The sequence below is a fragment of the Hydractinia symbiolongicarpus genome, chromosome 4 (genome assembly GCF_029227915.1).
Source record: "Hydractinia symbiolongicarpus strain clone_291-10 chromosome 4, HSymV2.1, whole genome shotgun sequence".
In the NCBI taxonomy this organism is placed as follows: domain Eukaryota; kingdom Metazoa; phylum Cnidaria; class Hydrozoa; order Anthoathecata; family Hydractiniidae; genus Hydractinia; species Hydractinia symbiolongicarpus.
In genome coordinates this window covers 6694983-6709784 of record NC_079878.1, presented here as the reverse complement: position 1 = coordinate 6709784, position 14802 = coordinate 6694983, and the positions used below count along the sequence as shown (strand labels likewise).

The following is a 14802-nucleotide window of genomic DNA, read 5'->3' as shown; positions in this document are numbered from 1 at the left end:
GCATGAAAAGAAACCTTGCTCCAGGGGAGGCTCGAACTCCCGATCTTCGCATGTCTTTGTCGATACTGACTTATAAGTACGACGCGCTAACCGACTACGCCACTGGAGCCCGTGGATGTTAACGGGAAAGCTGAGGTCCGTGATTAGAATAGTCATGGTCCAGTAGGGCATTGACGGTATCACTTTATGGCAAGTACACGTTGCAACTGGCCTGTTTTGCCTGATGCACCGACTTTTCGTATTTGGCAAGGATCGCGTGCCTTCGTAGCTCAGGGGTTAGAGCACTGGTCTTGTAAACCAGGGGTCGAGAGTTCAAATCTCTCCGAGGGCTTTCAGGGAATGTCCGTTTAAAGTTGGCCTAGCATGACTCCTCTTTCGAGCGGGTTGCGGCTATTTGCATTGCTTGGACTCGTATCAAAGCGTGAGAAATATGACGGTAACGTTTTGAGTAAAAAAATAAAAGTATTTTGCTTAGAGTTGACTTAGGAAGTGAGTCCGTGTTCACGCGTTCACGGCCGGTTAGCTCAGTCGGCTAGAGCGTCGTGCTAATAACGCGAATGTCGTGGGTTCGAGCCCCACACTGGCCATTTTACGGGCTTTGCCGTCACGTTGACGGGATCAAAACAACCTGGGTGCACTGCCACGTTGCTAGATTTTACTGGTGATCTGCCCGTGCTGTGGCGTGTGTTGACGGCGCATGAAAAGAAACCTTGCTCCAGGGGAGGCTCGAACTCCCGATCTTCGCATGTCTTTGTCGATACTGACTTATAAGTACGACGCGCTAACCGACTACGCCACTGGAGCCCGTGGATGTTAACGGGAAAGCTGAGGTCCGTGATTAGAATAGTCATGGTCCAGTAGGGCATTGACGGTATCACTTTATGGCAAGTACACGTTGCAACTGGCCTGTTTTGCCTGATGCACCGACTTTTCGTATTTGGCAAGGATCGCGTGCCTTCGTAGCTCAGGGGTTAGAGCACTGGTCTTGTAAACCAGGGGTCGAGAGTTCAAATCTCTCCGAGGGCTTTCAGGGAATGTCCGTTTAAAGTTGGCCTAACATGACTCCTCTTTCGAGCGGGTTGCGGCTATTTGCATTGCTTGGACTCGTATCAAAGCGTGAGAAATATGACGGTAACGTTTTGAGTAAAAAAATAAAAGTATTTTGCTTAGAGTTGACTTAGGAAGTGAGTCCGTGTCCACGCGTTCACGGCCGGTTAGCTCAGTCGGCTAGAGCGTCGTGCTAATTACGCGAATGTCGTGGGTTCGAGCCCCACACTGGCCATTTTACGGGCTTTGCCGTCACGTTGACGGGATCAAAACAACCTGGGTGCACTGCCACGTTGCTAGATTTTACTGGTGATCTGCCCGTGCTGTGGCGTGTGTTGACGGCGCATGAAAAGAAACCTTGCTCCAGGGGAGGCTCGAACTCCCGATCTTCGCATGTCTTTGTCGATACTGACTTATAAGTACGACGCGCTAACCGACTACGCCACTGGAGCCCGTGGATGTTAACGGGAAAGCTGAGGTCCGTGATTAGAATAGTCATGGTCCAGTAGGGCATTGACGGTATCACTTTATGGCAAGTACACGTTGCAACTGGCCTGTTTTGCCTGATGCACCGACTTTTCGTATTTGGCAAGGATCGCGTGCCTTCGTAGCTCAGGGGTTAGAGCACTGGTCTTGTAAACCAGGGGTCGAGAGTTCAAATCTCTCCGAGGGCTTTCAGGGAATGTCCGTTTAAAGTTGGCCTAACATGACTCCTCTTTCGAGCGGGTTGCGGCTATTTGCATTGCTTGGACTCGTATCAAAGCGTGAGAAATATGACGGTAACGTTTTGAGTAAAAAAATAAAAGTATTTTGCTTAGAGTTGACTTAGGAAGTGAGTCCGTGTTCACGCGTTCACGGCCGGTTAGCTCAGTCGGCTAGAGCGTCGTGCTAATAACGCGAATGTCGTGGGTTCGAGCCCCACACTGGCCATTTTACGGGCTTTGCCGTCACGTTGACGGGATCAAAACAACCTGGGTGCACTGCCACGTTGCTAGATTTTACTGGTGATCTGCCCGTGCTGTGGCGTGTGTTGACGGCGCATGAAAAGAAACCTTGCTCCAGGGGAGGCTCGAACTCCCGATCTTCGCATGTCTTTGTCGATACTGACTTATAAGTACGACGCGCTAACCGACTACGCCACTGGAGCCCGTGGATGTTAACGGGAAAGCTGAGGTCCGTGATTAGAATAGTCATGGTCCAGTAGGGCATTGACGGTATCACTTTATGGCAAGTACACGTTGCAACTGGCCTGTTTTGCCTGATGCACCGACTTTTCGTATTTGGCAAGGATCGCGTGCCTTCGTAGCTCAGGGGTTAGAGCACTGGTCTTGTAAACCAGGGGTCGAGAGTTCAAATCTCTCCGAGGGCTTTCAGGGAATGTCCGTTTAAAGTTGGCCTAACATGACTCCTCTTTCGAGCGGGTTGCGGCTATTTGCATTGCTTGGACTCGTATCAAAGCGTGAGAAATATGACGGTAACGTTTTGAGTAAAAAAATAAAAGTATTTTGCTTAGAGTTGACTTAGGAAGTGAGTCCGTGTCCACGCGTTCACGGCCGGTTAGCTCAGTCGGCTAGAGCGTCGTGCTAATAACGCGAATGTCGTGGGTTCGAGCCCCACACTGGCCATTTTACGGGCTTTGCCGTCACGTTGACGGGATCAAAACAACCTGGGTGCACTGCCACGTTGCTAGATTTTACTGGTGATCTGCCCGTGCTGTGGCGTGTGTTGACGGCGCATGAAAAGAAACCTTGCTCCAGGGGAGGCTCAAACTCCCGATCTTCGCATGTCTTTGTCGATACTGACTTATAAGTACGACGCGCTAACCGACTACGCCACTGGAGCCCGTGGATGTTAACGGGAAAGCTGAGGTCCGTGATTAGAATAGTCATGGTCCAGTAGGGCATTGACGGTATCACTTTATGGCAAGTACACGTTGCAACTGGCCTGTTTTGCCTGATGCACCGACTTTTCGTATTTGGCAAGGATCGCGTGCCTTCGTAGCTCAGGGGTTAGAGCACTGGTCTTGTAAACCAGGGGTCGAGAGTTCAAATCTCTCCGAGGGCTTTCAGGGAATGTCCGTTTAAAGTTGGCCTAGCATGACTCCTCTTTCGAGCGGGTTGCGGCTATTTGCATTGCTTGGACTCGTATCAAAGCGTGAGAAATATGACGGTAACGTTTTGAGTAAAAAAATAAAAGTATTTTGCTTAGAGTTGACTTAGGAAGTGAGTCCGTGTTCACGCGTTCACGGCCGGTTAGCTCAGTCGGCTAGAGCGTCGTGCTAATAACGCGAATGTCGTGGGTTCGAGCCCCACACTGGCCATTTTACGGGCTTTGCCGTCACGTTGACGGGATCAAAACAACCTGGGTGCACTGCCACGTTGCTAGATTTTACTGGTGATCTGCCCGTGCTGTGGCGTGTGTTGACGGCGCATGAAAAGAAACCTTGCTCCAGGGGAGGCTCGAACTCCCGATCTTCGCATGTCTTTGTCGATACTGACTTATAAGTACGACGCGCTAACCGACTACGCCACTGGAGCCCGTGGATGTTAACGGGAAAGCTGAGGTCCGTGATTAGAATAGTCATGGTCCAGTAGGGCATTGACGGTATCACTTTATGGCAAGTACACGTTGCAACTGGCCTGTTTTGCCTGATGCACCGACTTTTCGTATTTGGCAAGGATCGCGTGCCTTCGTAGCTCAGGGGTTAGAGCACTGGTCTTGTAAACCAGGGGTCGAGAGTTCAAATCTCTCCGAGGGCTTTCAGGGAATGTCCGTTTAAAGTTGGCCTAACATGACTCCTCTTTCGAGCGGGTTGCGGCTATTTGCATTGCTTGGACTCGTATCAAAGCGTGAGAAATATGACGGTAACGTTTTGAGTAAAAAAATAAAAGTATTTTGCTTAGAGTTGACTTAGGAAGTGAGTCCGTGTGCACGCGTTCACGGCCGGTTAGCTCAGTCGGCTAGAGCGTCGTGCTAATTACGCGAATGTCGTGGGTTCGAGCCCCACACTGGCCATTTTACGGGCTTTGCCGTCACGTTGACGGGATCAAAACAACCTGGGTGCACTGCCACGTTGCTAGATTTTACTGGTGATCTGCCCGTGCTGTGGCGTGTGTTGACGGCGCATGAAAAGAAACCTTGCTCCAGGGGAGGCTCGAACTCCCGATCTTCGCATGTCTTTGTCGATACTGACTTATAAGTACGACGCGCTAACCGACTACGCCACTGGAGCCCGTGGATGTTAACGGGAAAGCTGAGGTCCGTGATTAGAATAGTCATGGTCCAGTAGGGCATTGACGGTATCACTTTATGGCAAGTACACGTTGCAACTGGCCTGTTTTGCCTGATGCACCGACTTTTCGTATTTGGCAAGGATCGCGTGCCTTCGTAGCTCAGGGGTTAGAGCACTGGTCTTGTAAACCAGGGGTCGAGAGTTCAAATCTCTCCGAGGGCTTTCAGGGAATGTCCGTTTAAAGTTGGCCTAACATGACTCCTCTTTCGAGCGGGTTGCGGCTATTTGCATTGCTTGGACTCGTATCAAAGCGTGAGAAATATGACGGTAACGTTTTGAGTAAAAAAATAAAAGTATTTTGCTTAGAGTTGACTTAGGAAGTGAGTCCGTGTCCACGCGTTCACGGCCGGTTAGCTCAGTCGGCTAGAGCGTCGTGCTAATAACGCGAATGTCGTGGGTTCGAGCCCCACACTGGCCATTTTACGGGCTTTGCCGTCACGTTGACGGGATCAAAACAACCTGGGTGCACTGCCACGTTGCTAGATTTTACTGGTGATCTGCCCGTGCTGTGGCGTGTGTTGACGGCGCATGAAAAGAAACCTTGCTCCAGGGGAGGCTCGAACTCCCGATCTTCGCATGTCTTTGTCGATACTGACTTATAAGTACGACGCGCTAACCGACTACGCCACTGGAGCCCGTGGACGTTAACGGGAAAGCTGAGGTCCGTGATTAGAATAGTCATGGTCCAGTAGGGCATTGACGGTATCACTTTATGGCAAGTACACGTTGCAACTGGCCTGTTTTGCCTGATGCACCGACTTTTCGTATTTGGCAAGGATCGCGTGCCTTCGTAGCTCAGGGGTTAGAGCACTGGTCTTGTAAACCAGGGGTCGAGAGTTCAAATCTCTCCGAGGGCTTTCAGGGAATGTCCGTTTAAAGTTGGCCTAACATGACTCCTCTTTCGAGCGGGTTGCGGCTATTTGCATTGCTTGGACTCGTATCAAAGCGTGAGAAATATGACGGTAACGTTTTGAGTAAAAAAATAAAAGTATTTTGCTTAGAGTTGACTTAGGAAGTGAGTCCGTGTTCACGCGTTCACGGCCGGTTAGCTCAGTCGGCTAGAGCGTCGTGCTAATAACGCGAATGTCGTGGGTTCGAGCCCCACACTGGCCATTTTACGGGCTTTGCCGTCACGTTGACGGGATCAAAACAACCTGGGTGCACTGCCACGTTGCTAGATTTTACTGGTGATCTGCCCGTGCTGTGGCGTGTGTTGACGGCGCATGAAAAGAAACCTTGCTCCAGGGGAGGCTCGAACTCCCGATCTTCGCATGTCTTTGTCGATACTGACTTATAAGTACGACGCGCTAACCGACTACGCCACTGGAGCCCGTGGATGTTAACGGGAAAGCTGAGGTCCGTGATTAGAATAGTCATGGTCCAGTAGGGCATTGACGGTATCACTTTATGGCAAGTACACGTTGCAACTGGCCTGTTTTGCCTGATGCACCGACTTTTCGTATTTGGCAAGGATCGCGTGCCTTCGTAGCTCAGGGGTTAGAGCACTGGTCTTGTACACCAGGGGTCGAGAGTTCAAATCTCTCCGAGGGCTTTCAGGGAATGTCCGTTTAAAGTTGGCCTAACATGACTCCTCTTTCGAGCGGGTTGCGGCTATTTGCATTGCTTGGACTCGTATCAAAGCGTGAGAAATATGACGGTAACGTTTTGAGTAAAAAAATAAAAGTATTTTGCTTAGAGTTGACTTAGGAAGTGAGTCCGTGTTCACGCGTTCACGGCCGGTTAGCTCAGTCGGCTAGAGCGTCGTGCTAATAACGCGAATGTCGTGGGTTCGAGCCCCACACTGGCCATTTTACGGGCTTTGCCGTCACGTTGACGGGATCAAAACAACCTGGGTGCACTGCCACGTTGCTAGATTTTACTGGTGATCTGCCCGTGCTGTGGCGTGTGTTGACGGCGCATGAAAAGAAACCTTGCTCCAGGGGAGGCTCGAACTCCCGATCTTCGCATGTCTTTGTCGATACTGACTTATAAGTACGACGCGCTAACCGACTACGCCACTGGAGCCCGTGGATGTTAACGGGAAAGCTGAGGTCCGTGATTAGAATAGTCATGGTCCAGTAGGGCATTGACGGTATCACTTTATGGCAAGTACACGTTGCAACTGGCCTGTTTTGCCTGATGCACCGACTTTTCGTATTTGGCAAGGATCGCGTGCCTTCGTAGCTCAGGGGTTAGAGCACTGGTCTTGTAAACCAGGGGTCGAGAGTTCAAATCTCTCCGAGGGCTTTCAGGGAATGTCCGTTTAAAGTTGGCCTAACATGACTCCTCTTTCGAGCGGGTTGCGGCTATTTGCATTGCTTGGACTCGTATCAAAGCGTGAGAAATATGACGGTAACGTTTTGAGTAAAAAAATAAAAGTATTTTGCTTAGAGTTGACTTAGGAAGTGAGTCCGTGTTCACGCGTTCACGGCCGGTTAGCTCAGTCGGCTAGAGCGTCGTGCTAATAACGCGAATGTCGTGGGTTCGAGCCCCACACTGGCCATTTTACGGGCTTTGCCGTCACGTTGACGGGATCAAAACAACCTGGGTGCACTGCCACGTTGCTAGATTTTACTGGTGATCTGCCCGTGCTGTGGCGTGTGTTGACGGCGCATGAAAAGAAACCTTGCTCCAGGGGAGGCTCGAACTCCCGATCTTCGCATGTCTTTGTCGATACTGACTTATAAGTACGACGCGCTAACCGACTACGCCACTGGAGCCCGTGGACGTTAACGGGAAAGCTGAGGTCCGTGATTAGAATAGTCATGGTCCAGTAGGGCATTGACGGTATCACTTTATGGCAAGTACACGTTGCAACTGGCCTGTTTTGCCTGATGCACCGACTTTTCGTATTTGGCAAGGATCGCGTGCCTTCGTAGCTCAGGGGTTAGAGCACTGGTCTTGTAAACCAGGGGTCGAGAGTTCAAATCTCTCCGAGGGCTTTCAGGGAATGTCCGTTTAAAGTTGGCCTAACATGACTCCTCTTTCGAGCGGGTTGCGGCTATTTGCATTGCTTGGACTCGTATCAAAGCGTGAGAAATATGACGGTAACGTTTTGAGTAAAAAAATAAAAGTATTTTGCTTAGAGTTGACTTAGGAAGTGAGTCCGTGTTCACGCGTTCACGGCCGGTTAGCTCAGTCGGCTAGAGCGTCGTGCTAATAACGCGAATGTCGTGGGTTCGAGCCCCACACTGGCCATTTTACGGGCTTTGCCGTCACGTTGACGGGATCAAAACAACCTGGGTGCACTGCCACGTTGCTAGATTTTACTGGTGATCTGCCCGTGCTGTGGCGTGTGTTGACGGCGCATGAAAAGAAACCTTGCTCCAGGGGAGGCTCGAACTCCCGATCTTCGCATGTCTTTGTCGATACTGACTTATAAGTACGACGCGCTAACCGACTACGCCACTGGAGCCCGTGGATGTTAACGGGAAAGCTGAGGTCCGTGATTAGAATAGTCATGGTCCAGTAGGGCATTGACGGTATCACTTTATGGCAAGTACACGTTGCAACTGGCCTGTTTTGCCTGATGCACCGACTTTTCGTATTTGGCAAGGATCGCGTGCCTTCGTAGCTCAGGGGTTAGAGCACTGGTCTTGTAAACCAGGGGTCGAGAGTTCAAATCTCTCCGAGGGCTTTCAGGGAATGTCCGTTTAAAGTTGGCCTAACATGACTCCTCTTTCGAGCGGGTTGCGGCTATTTGCATTGCTTGGACTCGTATCAAAGCGTGAGAAATATGACGGTAACGTTTTGAGTAAAAAAATAAAAGTATTTTGCTTAGAGTTGACTTAGGAAGTGAGTCCGTGTTCACGCGTTCACGGCCGGTTAGCTCAGTCGGCTAGAGCGTCGTGCTAATAACGCGAATGTCGTGGGTTCGAGCCCCACACTGGCCATTTTACGGGCTTTGCCGTCACGTTGACGGGATCAAAACAACCTGGGTGCACTGCCACGTTGCTAGATTTTACTGGTGATCTGCCCGTGCTGTGGCGTGTGTTGACGGCGCATGAAAAGAAACCTTGCTCCAGGGGAGGCTCGAACTCCCGATCTTCGCATGTCTTTGTCGATACTGACTTATAAGTACGACGCGCTAACCGACTACGCCACTGGAGCCCGTGGACGTTAACGGGAAAGCTGAGGTCCGTGATTAGAATAGTCATGGTCCAGTAGGGCATTGACGGTATCACTTTATGGCAAGTACACGTTGCAACTGGCCTGTTTTGCCTGATGCACCGACTTTTCGTATTTGGCAAGGATCGCGTGCCTTCGTAGCTCAGGGGTTAGAGCACTGGTCTTGTAAACCAGGGGTCGAGAGTTCAAATCTCTCCGAGGGCTTTCAGGGAATGTCCGTTTAAAGTTGGCCTAACATGACTCCTCTTTCGAGCGGGTTGCGGCTATTTGCATTGCTTGGACTCGTATCAAAGCGTGAGAAATATGACGGTAACGTTTTGAGTAAAAAAATAAAAGTATTTTGCTTAGAGTTGACTTAGGAAGTGAGTCCGTGTCCACGCGTTCACGGCCGGTTAGCTCAGTCGGCTAGAGCGTCGTGCTAATAACGCGAATGTCGTGGGTTCGAGCCCCACACTGGCCATTTTACGGGCTTTGCCGTCACGTTGACGGGATCAAAACAACCTGGGTGCACTGCCACGTTGCTAGATTTTACTGGTGATCTGCCCGTGCTGTGGCGTGTGTTGACGGCGCATGAAAAGAAACCTTGCTCCAGGGGAGGCTCGAACTCCCGATCTTCGCATGTCTTTGTCGATACTGACTTATAAGTACGACGCGCTAACCGACTACGCCACTGGAGCCCGTGGATGTTAACGGGAAAGCTGAGGTCCGTGATTAGAATAGTCATGGTCCAGTAGGGCATTGACGGTATCACTTTATGGCAAGTACACGTTGCAACTGGCCTGTTTTGCCTGATGCACCGACTTTTCGTATTTGGCAAGGATCGCGTGCCTTCGTAGCTCAGGGGTTAGAGCACTGGTCTTGTAAACCAGGGGTCGAGAGTTCAAATCTCTCCGAGGGCTTTCAGGGAATGTCCGTTTAAAGTTGGCCTAACATGACTCCTCTTTCGAGCGGGTTGCGGCTATTTGCATTGCTTGGACTCGTATCAAAGCGTGAGAAATATGACGGTAACGTTTTGAGTAAAAAAATAAAAGTATTTTGCTTAGAGTTGACTTAGGAAGTGAGTCCGTGTTCACGCGTTCACGGCCGGTTAGCTCAGTCGGCTAGAGCGTCGTGCTAATAACGCGAATGTCGTGGGTTCGAGCCCCACACTGGCCATTTTACGGGCTTTGCCGTCACGTTGACGGGATCAAAACAACCTGGGTGCACTGCCACGTTGCTAGATTTTACTGGTGATCTGCCCGTGCTGTGGCGTGTGTTGACGGCGCATGAAAAGAAACCTTGCTCCAGGGGAGCCTCGAACTCCCGATCTTCGCATGTCTTTGTCGATACTGACTTATAAGTACGACGCGCTAACCGACTACGCCACTGGAGCCCGTGGATGTTAACGGGAAAGCTGAGGTCCGTGATTAGAATAGTCATGGTCCAGTAGGGCATTGACGGTATCACTTTATGGCAAGTACACGTTGCAACTGGCCTGTTTTGCCTGATGCACCGACTTTTCGTATTTGGCAAGGATCGCGTGCCTTCGTAGCTCAGGGGTTAGAGCACTGGTCTTGTAAACCAGGGGTCGAGAGTTCAAATCTCTCCGAGGGCTTTCAGGGAATGTCCGTTTAAAGTTGGCCTAACATGACTCCTCTTTCGAGCGGGTTGCGGCTATTTGCATTGCTTGGACTCGTATCAAAGCGTGAGAAATATGACGGTAACGTTTTGAGTAAAAAAATAAAAGTATTTTGCTTAGAGTTGACTTAGGAAGTGAGTCCGTGTCCACGCGTTCACGGCCGGTTAGCTCAGTCGGCTAGAGCGTCGTGCTAATAACGCGAATGTCGTGGGTTCGAGCCCCACACTGGCCATTTTACGGGCTTTGCCGTCACGTTGACGGGATCAAAACAACCTGGGTGCACTGCCACGTTGCTAGATTTTACTGGTGATCTGCCCGTGCTGTGGCGTGTGTTGACGGCGCATGAAAAGAAACCTTGCTCCAGGGGAGGCTCGAACTCCCGATCTTCGCATGTCTTTGTCGATACTGACTTATAAGTACGACGCGCTAACCGACTACGCCACTGGAGCCCGTGGATGTTAACGGGAAAGCTGAGGTCCGTGATTAGAATAGTCATGGTCCAGTAGGGCATTGACGGTATCACTTTATGGCAAGTACACGTTGCAACTGGCCTGTTTTGCCTGATGCACCGACTTTTCGTATTTGGCAAGGATCGCGTGCCTTCGTAGCTCAGGGGTTAGAGCACTGGTCTTGTAAACCAGGGGTCGAGAGTTCAAATCTCTCCGAGGGCTTTCAGGGAATGTCCGTTTAAAGTTGGCCTAACATGACTCCTCTTTCGAGCGGGTTGCGGCTATTTGCATTGCTTGGACTCGTATCAAAGCGTGAGAAATATGACGGTAACGTTTTGAGTAAAAAAATAAAAGTATTTTGCTTAGAGTTGACTTAGGAAGTGAGTCCGTGTTCACGCGTTCACGGCCGGTTAGCTCAGTCGGCTAGAGCGTCGTGCTAATAACGCGAATGTCGTGGGTTCGAGCCCCACACTGGCCATTTTACGGGCTTTGCCGTCACGTTGACGGGATCAAAACAACCTGGGTGCACTGCCACGTTGCTAGATTTTACTGGTGATCTGCCCGTGCTGTGGCGTGTGTTGACGGCGCATGAAAAGAAACCTTGCTCCAGGGGAGGCTCGAACTCCCGATCTTCGCATGTCTTTGTCGATACTGACTTATAAGTACGACGCGCTAACCGACTACGCCACTGGAGCCCGTGGATGTTAACGGGAAAGCTGAGGTCCGTGATTAGAATAGTCATGGTCCAGTAGGGCATTGACGGTATCACTTTATGGCAAGTACACGTTGCAACTGGCCTGTTTTGCCTGATGCACCGACTTTTCGTATTTGGCAAGGATCGCGTGCCTTCGTAGCTCAGGGGTTAGAGCACTGGTCTTGTAAACCAGGGGTCGAGAGTTCAAATCTCTCCGAGGGCTTTCAGGGAATGTCCGTTTAAAGTTGGCCTAACATGACTCCTCTTTCGAGCGGGTTGCGGCTATTTGCATTGCTTGGACTCGTATCAAAGCGTGAGAAATATGACGGTAACGTTTTGAGTAAAAAAATAAAAGTATTTTGCTTAGAGTTGACTTAGGAAGTGAGTCCGTGTCCACGCGTTCACGGCCGGTTAGCTCAGTCGGCTAGAGCGTCGTGCTAATAACGCGAATGTCGTGGGTTCGAGCCCCACACTGGCCATTTTACGGGACTGTGTTGAGCGGCCTATATTTATGTTATAAATGTGGCAAGTGGCAAGTGTCAAGTGTCGTTGGGACCTACTGTTGCTGGATTTAGATAGGTTTTTATGATAGGTCAAAAACTAAGAAGGTTAATCTAGAACTGTACTGCCACTTCTTCTAATCTGCCTGATTTCTTGTTTCATCCTCTGTTTTACTTCAATCAGTCTATTGTGGACGTAAATAATATATTCAGTTCATAAAATAATTTGTCAACTTGTCAAGTTGACCTTGAATTCTTTCTGCGGCATTTGGCAAAGATTTTTCTGTACTGTAAAGCTCTCTAGCTACATGTTTTACACAATGTTTTTCTTACCTTAGGTGTTCTATTATAATTTTAATTCTTCGCAAGAAGTTAGTAATTAAAAATGGATTCACAAAACAATTATTTCCAGTTTAATATTTTAGACAACTATTTGTCTTAAATTAACTTAACACATAAACACAAATATTCTTATACAAATTATAGAGTGGGTGGGCGTTAAGGTTTTTAACAACAATTTTGTATATATTTTAACTTGGTTTTTGGCCAACGTGAAATAATTTAATCAATTGACATTGTTGTGTAAAAAAATATAGTAAAAGAATAATAATTTCCTTTTTTGACCCATTCATTGGACAAAAACTAGAAAATCTTTTGCTGTCGTGTGGACGAAGTCATTTCTAATAACATGTCGCCGTCAATTCCTATGGCTGCCATGGTTGTCACTGCTTTCATATAAGCTCTTTACTTTGTAGTGGTCTCCTTTTAAAGGTTACCTCCCGTGAAAAATCAAGTTGAGCTCATATGAAAGAGCTTGAAAGGTTGTCTAGGAATTTGAATATTTTTTTAAAAATCCTTTATTTGTTCTTTAGAATTTGGAGTAAGAAGATTAATGAATTGTCTTGGTTACATAGTAAAAACACACTTATTAATCGAGAATATTGTATTATGTCACATTTTGGTATACAACATCATACGCATGGAACGCAATTTGTAAATTTGGGGAATGGATTGGGATGCCGGGTAAGAAAATAAATAAGTAAGGCAGGACAGATAACGCATGCTGCTAGTAATCATAACAAGGTAATCACACCAAAATGCTTGCCCAAGTCAAAGAGGGTAATTTCCTAAGAGTATGCACGTTTTGGTTGCCCCTTACAAGTTTATGTCCTCATGGATCATAATATTGTGAACGATTTCCAAGGCATGACCCAGATCTCTTCATGCATGAATTACATATACTCATATCCTCTATTCACGAGGTACATTTCACAACTAATTATACATTTACTTATCACTTGTAATTAATGATTAATTATTTAGTTTATTAATTATATACTTATTTAATAATTTATTCTCATGCATGAAGGATATTGTTTCTCTTCCACTTCAATCATGAAGGTACACTGCACTTCACCATAAACCGATAATCACATATGGTGTCTTCTGCACCCAATAAACATGTGTTATCAATAATCATGAGCTAAAGGTGGAATGCACAAGCTGGTCCAGTATTGGCCCAGCGTGTGTTACCACATAATAATAATGTCAGGATTCATAAAAGGGTGTGCCTCACCGTAATGATAATAAGTGATAATAATATCAAGTAATAATAAGATACACAAGCCTCACACACGCATCTGTCCAAATGTTATATGGCTGACGTAGGAAGCCCGACATCCCCATCAGTAAAAGCGCAAGTGGAAATTGGATGAACCGTTGCTCCCACCGCTGGACAAAAACCTTCACAACTCTCGTAGCCAAATGGTTGTGTAAGGAAACCGTGCGGCTAGAGCAACAGTGTAGTCACAGTGATCAGTGATCTCATGACAGATCTATCTATCTGTAGGGAAACCGTGCGGCTAGAGCAACAGTGTAGCCACAGTGATCAGTGATCGCATGACCACCCATCGATGACTGGGTGATGTGAGCTAATCCAAAATCTTGATCGTATGCTTGCAGTGCTGGACCAGTGCGTGAAAAGAAGTGCCAGTGATCGGAGGCAAGCATATTCGGCAAGTGTCATCCGGTTTGGCAGCACATAAAAGAAAATAAACATAGTTAGTTTAAGTAAAATTGGAGACATTACCACAGATGATAATGGGTGGGTGGGTGGGTGGGAGCTTTAAATCTGAGGAGCTTTAATCTTCAACAACCTCAGTTCTTTATGGCTAAAATTTGACTGACCTATGTGTCATGTATTTATTGACTTGTATTATTAAGAGAGGCAAAACAGATGCATGTTGACCTGGGGCAACTGAGACAATGCTCTAAGCAGATATAATCCAACATGGTTACCTATTAACTGAATCAGAAGTGCCTTATTCTTAACTTTATTTGAGGTACAGTACTAGGTCAGAGCCAGAGTGGTATCTATCATTATACAGGACAGCTAGAAGGTATACTGAAGTCACCACAATTAACATGAGCTAAATATTCATTTAGCTCCATCTAATTATGCATGATGTCATGAGTATGCTCTGCAAGGGAGTAACATTTTTGAAAAGCCATATAGAGTTAAAAATATTTTCTGGCTGTTCACTTTGACAGCTTTTGAACATTTTACATAATTTTTTTTATTTAGTTACCATAATTATGCTCAATGCATACTCATGACGTCACAATTTCGCATAATTAGCGCTACTTTTAAGAAAAATATCTAGAGAACGGATAAAGATTTTTGAAAAAAATAAAAAGATTTCTAGACAACTTTTAAAGACCTTTCATATAAGCTCAACTTGATTTTTAGCGGGAGGTAACCTTTAATATACAGTCTTGGTCATGAATATTTGCACCCGCGTGCGGTTGTACGTACGCCTACACTAATACAGGCGTGCGCTCAATATCGCACGCCTAGCCTATGATTTTGGCGTGCAATTATTACATTCAGGAGAGCGGCAGCGCGGAGTTTTTGAAGCATTGTTTTTTACTTTTTATTTGCTTCTTTTTCGTTTGTTGACTTATTTATTTCAGCAACAAAATGTTTACAAACCATGTTCACAACAAGCTGCCATATTGAATGAAGCATGTGAAAAATGAATAACCAACTTTCATCCAGACCCCAAACAACCAAT

At 47.5% G+C, this 14802-nt stretch overlaps 47 non-coding genes across 47 annotated transcripts; 32 read left to right on the top strand and 15 right to left on the bottom strand.

Annotated features, from left to right (window-relative positions):
* Positions 1–16: 16 nt before the first annotated feature.
* Trnai-uau (transfer RNA isoleucine (anticodon UAU)) lies at positions 17–109 on the bottom strand. Its single transcript is given in 2 exon segments — positions 17–52; positions 72–109. It is a non-coding gene; the product is annotated as a tRNA-Ile (tRNA).
* A 149-nt stretch (positions 110–258) lies between these two features.
* Trnat-ugu (transfer RNA threonine (anticodon UGU)) lies at positions 259–331 on the top strand. The gene has a single exon. It is a non-coding gene; the product is annotated as a tRNA-Thr (tRNA).
* Positions 332–513: 182 nt separating this feature from the next.
* Trnai-aau (transfer RNA isoleucine (anticodon AAU)) lies at positions 514–587 on the top strand. Its single transcript has one exon. It is a non-coding gene; the product is annotated as a tRNA-Ile (tRNA).
* Positions 588–711: 124 nt separating this feature from the next.
* On the bottom strand, positions 712–804 carry Trnai-uau (transfer RNA isoleucine (anticodon UAU)). Its single transcript is given in 2 exon segments — positions 712–747; positions 767–804. It is a non-coding gene; the product is annotated as a tRNA-Ile (tRNA).
* A 149-nt stretch (positions 805–953) lies between these two features.
* Positions 954–1026, top strand: Trnat-ugu (transfer RNA threonine (anticodon UGU)). Its single transcript has one exon. It is a non-coding gene; the product is annotated as a tRNA-Thr (tRNA).
* A 380-nt stretch (positions 1027–1406) lies between these two features.
* On the bottom strand, positions 1407–1499 carry Trnai-uau (transfer RNA isoleucine (anticodon UAU)). Its single transcript is given in 2 exon segments — positions 1407–1442; positions 1462–1499. It is a non-coding gene; the product is annotated as a tRNA-Ile (tRNA).
* A 149-nt stretch (positions 1500–1648) lies between these two features.
* Trnat-ugu (transfer RNA threonine (anticodon UGU)) lies at positions 1649–1721 on the top strand. The gene has a single exon. It is a non-coding gene; the product is annotated as a tRNA-Thr (tRNA).
* A 182-nt stretch (positions 1722–1903) lies between these two features.
* On the top strand, positions 1904–1977 carry Trnai-aau (transfer RNA isoleucine (anticodon AAU)). Its single transcript has one exon. It is a non-coding gene; the product is annotated as a tRNA-Ile (tRNA).
* A 124-nt stretch (positions 1978–2101) lies between these two features.
* On the bottom strand, positions 2102–2194 carry Trnai-uau (transfer RNA isoleucine (anticodon UAU)). Its single transcript is given in 2 exon segments — positions 2102–2137; positions 2157–2194. It is a non-coding gene; the product is annotated as a tRNA-Ile (tRNA).
* A 149-nt stretch (positions 2195–2343) lies between these two features.
* Trnat-ugu (transfer RNA threonine (anticodon UGU)) lies at positions 2344–2416 on the top strand. The gene has a single exon. It is a non-coding gene; the product is annotated as a tRNA-Thr (tRNA).
* Positions 2417–2598: 182 nt separating this feature from the next.
* On the top strand, positions 2599–2672 carry Trnai-aau (transfer RNA isoleucine (anticodon AAU)). Its single transcript has one exon. It is a non-coding gene; the product is annotated as a tRNA-Ile (tRNA).
* A 366-nt stretch (positions 2673–3038) lies between these two features.
* Positions 3039–3111, top strand: Trnat-ugu (transfer RNA threonine (anticodon UGU)). Its single transcript has one exon. It is a non-coding gene; the product is annotated as a tRNA-Thr (tRNA).
* Positions 3112–3293: 182 nt separating this feature from the next.
* Trnai-aau (transfer RNA isoleucine (anticodon AAU)) lies at positions 3294–3367 on the top strand. The gene has a single exon. It is a non-coding gene; the product is annotated as a tRNA-Ile (tRNA).
* A 124-nt stretch (positions 3368–3491) lies between these two features.
* Positions 3492–3584, bottom strand: Trnai-uau (transfer RNA isoleucine (anticodon UAU)). Its single transcript is given in 2 exon segments — positions 3492–3527; positions 3547–3584. It is a non-coding gene; the product is annotated as a tRNA-Ile (tRNA).
* A 149-nt stretch (positions 3585–3733) lies between these two features.
* Positions 3734–3806, top strand: Trnat-ugu (transfer RNA threonine (anticodon UGU)). The gene has a single exon. It is a non-coding gene; the product is annotated as a tRNA-Thr (tRNA).
* Positions 3807–4186: 380 nt separating this feature from the next.
* Trnai-uau (transfer RNA isoleucine (anticodon UAU)) lies at positions 4187–4279 on the bottom strand. The gene is given in 2 exon segments: positions 4187–4222; positions 4242–4279. It is a non-coding gene; the product is annotated as a tRNA-Ile (tRNA).
* A 149-nt stretch (positions 4280–4428) lies between these two features.
* On the top strand, positions 4429–4501 carry Trnat-ugu (transfer RNA threonine (anticodon UGU)). Its single transcript has one exon. It is a non-coding gene; the product is annotated as a tRNA-Thr (tRNA).
* A 182-nt stretch (positions 4502–4683) lies between these two features.
* Trnai-aau (transfer RNA isoleucine (anticodon AAU)) lies at positions 4684–4757 on the top strand. Its single transcript has one exon. It is a non-coding gene; the product is annotated as a tRNA-Ile (tRNA).
* Positions 4758–4881: 124 nt separating this feature from the next.
* On the bottom strand, positions 4882–4974 carry Trnai-uau (transfer RNA isoleucine (anticodon UAU)). Its single transcript is given in 2 exon segments — positions 4882–4917; positions 4937–4974. It is a non-coding gene; the product is annotated as a tRNA-Ile (tRNA).
* Positions 4975–5123: 149 nt separating this feature from the next.
* Trnat-ugu (transfer RNA threonine (anticodon UGU)) lies at positions 5124–5196 on the top strand. Its single transcript has one exon. It is a non-coding gene; the product is annotated as a tRNA-Thr (tRNA).
* A 182-nt stretch (positions 5197–5378) lies between these two features.
* On the top strand, positions 5379–5452 carry Trnai-aau (transfer RNA isoleucine (anticodon AAU)). The gene has a single exon. It is a non-coding gene; the product is annotated as a tRNA-Ile (tRNA).
* Positions 5453–5576: 124 nt separating this feature from the next.
* Positions 5577–5669, bottom strand: Trnai-uau (transfer RNA isoleucine (anticodon UAU)). Its single transcript is given in 2 exon segments — positions 5577–5612; positions 5632–5669. It is a non-coding gene; the product is annotated as a tRNA-Ile (tRNA).
* Positions 5670–5818: 149 nt separating this feature from the next.
* Trnat-ugu (transfer RNA threonine (anticodon UGU)) lies at positions 5819–5891 on the top strand. The gene has a single exon. It is a non-coding gene; the product is annotated as a tRNA-Thr (tRNA).
* A 182-nt stretch (positions 5892–6073) lies between these two features.
* On the top strand, positions 6074–6147 carry Trnai-aau (transfer RNA isoleucine (anticodon AAU)). Its single transcript has one exon. It is a non-coding gene; the product is annotated as a tRNA-Ile (tRNA).
* Positions 6148–6271: 124 nt separating this feature from the next.
* Trnai-uau (transfer RNA isoleucine (anticodon UAU)) lies at positions 6272–6364 on the bottom strand. Its single transcript is given in 2 exon segments — positions 6272–6307; positions 6327–6364. It is a non-coding gene; the product is annotated as a tRNA-Ile (tRNA).
* Positions 6365–6513: 149 nt separating this feature from the next.
* Trnat-ugu (transfer RNA threonine (anticodon UGU)) lies at positions 6514–6586 on the top strand. The gene has a single exon. It is a non-coding gene; the product is annotated as a tRNA-Thr (tRNA).
* A 182-nt stretch (positions 6587–6768) lies between these two features.
* Positions 6769–6842, top strand: Trnai-aau (transfer RNA isoleucine (anticodon AAU)). The gene has a single exon. It is a non-coding gene; the product is annotated as a tRNA-Ile (tRNA).
* Positions 6843–6966: 124 nt separating this feature from the next.
* On the bottom strand, positions 6967–7059 carry Trnai-uau (transfer RNA isoleucine (anticodon UAU)). The gene is given in 2 exon segments: positions 6967–7002; positions 7022–7059. It is a non-coding gene; the product is annotated as a tRNA-Ile (tRNA).
* Positions 7060–7208: 149 nt separating this feature from the next.
* On the top strand, positions 7209–7281 carry Trnat-ugu (transfer RNA threonine (anticodon UGU)). Its single transcript has one exon. It is a non-coding gene; the product is annotated as a tRNA-Thr (tRNA).
* A 182-nt stretch (positions 7282–7463) lies between these two features.
* Trnai-aau (transfer RNA isoleucine (anticodon AAU)) lies at positions 7464–7537 on the top strand. The gene has a single exon. It is a non-coding gene; the product is annotated as a tRNA-Ile (tRNA).
* A 124-nt stretch (positions 7538–7661) lies between these two features.
* Positions 7662–7754, bottom strand: Trnai-uau (transfer RNA isoleucine (anticodon UAU)). Its single transcript is given in 2 exon segments — positions 7662–7697; positions 7717–7754. It is a non-coding gene; the product is annotated as a tRNA-Ile (tRNA).
* A 149-nt stretch (positions 7755–7903) lies between these two features.
* Positions 7904–7976, top strand: Trnat-ugu (transfer RNA threonine (anticodon UGU)). The gene has a single exon. It is a non-coding gene; the product is annotated as a tRNA-Thr (tRNA).
* Positions 7977–8158: 182 nt separating this feature from the next.
* On the top strand, positions 8159–8232 carry Trnai-aau (transfer RNA isoleucine (anticodon AAU)). The gene has a single exon. It is a non-coding gene; the product is annotated as a tRNA-Ile (tRNA).
* Positions 8233–8356: 124 nt separating this feature from the next.
* Positions 8357–8449, bottom strand: Trnai-uau (transfer RNA isoleucine (anticodon UAU)). The gene is given in 2 exon segments: positions 8357–8392; positions 8412–8449. It is a non-coding gene; the product is annotated as a tRNA-Ile (tRNA).
* A 149-nt stretch (positions 8450–8598) lies between these two features.
* On the top strand, positions 8599–8671 carry Trnat-ugu (transfer RNA threonine (anticodon UGU)). Its single transcript has one exon. It is a non-coding gene; the product is annotated as a tRNA-Thr (tRNA).
* Positions 8672–8853: 182 nt separating this feature from the next.
* Trnai-aau (transfer RNA isoleucine (anticodon AAU)) lies at positions 8854–8927 on the top strand. Its single transcript has one exon. It is a non-coding gene; the product is annotated as a tRNA-Ile (tRNA).
* Positions 8928–9051: 124 nt separating this feature from the next.
* Positions 9052–9144, bottom strand: Trnai-uau (transfer RNA isoleucine (anticodon UAU)). The gene is given in 2 exon segments: positions 9052–9087; positions 9107–9144. It is a non-coding gene; the product is annotated as a tRNA-Ile (tRNA).
* A 149-nt stretch (positions 9145–9293) lies between these two features.
* On the top strand, positions 9294–9366 carry Trnat-ugu (transfer RNA threonine (anticodon UGU)). Its single transcript has one exon. It is a non-coding gene; the product is annotated as a tRNA-Thr (tRNA).
* Positions 9367–9548: 182 nt separating this feature from the next.
* Trnai-aau (transfer RNA isoleucine (anticodon AAU)) lies at positions 9549–9622 on the top strand. Its single transcript has one exon. It is a non-coding gene; the product is annotated as a tRNA-Ile (tRNA).
* A 366-nt stretch (positions 9623–9988) lies between these two features.
* On the top strand, positions 9989–10061 carry Trnat-ugu (transfer RNA threonine (anticodon UGU)). The gene has a single exon. It is a non-coding gene; the product is annotated as a tRNA-Thr (tRNA).
* A 182-nt stretch (positions 10062–10243) lies between these two features.
* Trnai-aau (transfer RNA isoleucine (anticodon AAU)) lies at positions 10244–10317 on the top strand. Its single transcript has one exon. It is a non-coding gene; the product is annotated as a tRNA-Ile (tRNA).
* A 124-nt stretch (positions 10318–10441) lies between these two features.
* On the bottom strand, positions 10442–10534 carry Trnai-uau (transfer RNA isoleucine (anticodon UAU)). The gene is given in 2 exon segments: positions 10442–10477; positions 10497–10534. It is a non-coding gene; the product is annotated as a tRNA-Ile (tRNA).
* Positions 10535–10683: 149 nt separating this feature from the next.
* Positions 10684–10756, top strand: Trnat-ugu (transfer RNA threonine (anticodon UGU)). Its single transcript has one exon. It is a non-coding gene; the product is annotated as a tRNA-Thr (tRNA).
* Positions 10757–10938: 182 nt separating this feature from the next.
* Trnai-aau (transfer RNA isoleucine (anticodon AAU)) lies at positions 10939–11012 on the top strand. The gene has a single exon. It is a non-coding gene; the product is annotated as a tRNA-Ile (tRNA).
* Positions 11013–11136: 124 nt separating this feature from the next.
* On the bottom strand, positions 11137–11229 carry Trnai-uau (transfer RNA isoleucine (anticodon UAU)). Its single transcript is given in 2 exon segments — positions 11137–11172; positions 11192–11229. It is a non-coding gene; the product is annotated as a tRNA-Ile (tRNA).
* A 149-nt stretch (positions 11230–11378) lies between these two features.
* Trnat-ugu (transfer RNA threonine (anticodon UGU)) lies at positions 11379–11451 on the top strand. Its single transcript has one exon. It is a non-coding gene; the product is annotated as a tRNA-Thr (tRNA).
* Positions 11452–11633: 182 nt separating this feature from the next.
* On the top strand, positions 11634–11707 carry Trnai-aau (transfer RNA isoleucine (anticodon AAU)). Its single transcript has one exon. It is a non-coding gene; the product is annotated as a tRNA-Ile (tRNA).
* The last annotated feature ends 3095 nt before the right edge of the window (positions 11708–14802 follow it).